The sequence below is a fragment of the Corvus brachyrhynchos genome, unplaced genomic scaffold (assembly GCF_000691975.1).
Source record: "Corvus brachyrhynchos isolate BGI_N302 unplaced genomic scaffold, ASM69197v1 scaffold525, whole genome shotgun sequence".
NCBI classification, from domain to species: Eukaryota; Metazoa; Chordata; class Aves; order Passeriformes; family Corvidae; genus Corvus; species Corvus brachyrhynchos.
In genome coordinates, this window is record NW_008238341.1 from 305,094 (window position 1) to 305,470 (window position 377).

Consider the following 377-nt stretch of genomic DNA (forward strand, 5'->3'; position numbering starts at 1 on the left):
CCCCCGGGACATCCCGGCTGTCCCATTCCTGCCTGCTCCCATCTCCGTTCCCATCCATTCCCATCCCCGTTCCCATTCCCATCTGCTCCCGTTCCCATCCATTCCCATCTCCATTCCCATCCATTCCCATTCCCATTCCCATTCCCATTCCCATTCCCGTTCCCGTTCCCATGCATTCCCATCCCGTTCCTGTTCCCATCCATTCCCATTCCCGTCCTGTTTCCATCCATCCCCGTTCCCATCCCTATTCCCGTTCCCATCCCTATTCCCGTTCCCATCCCTATTCCCGTTCCCATCCCTATTCCTGTTCCCGTTCCCATCCATTCCCATTCCTGTCCCCGTTCCCATCCATTCCCGTTCCCGTTCCCATCCGCGCC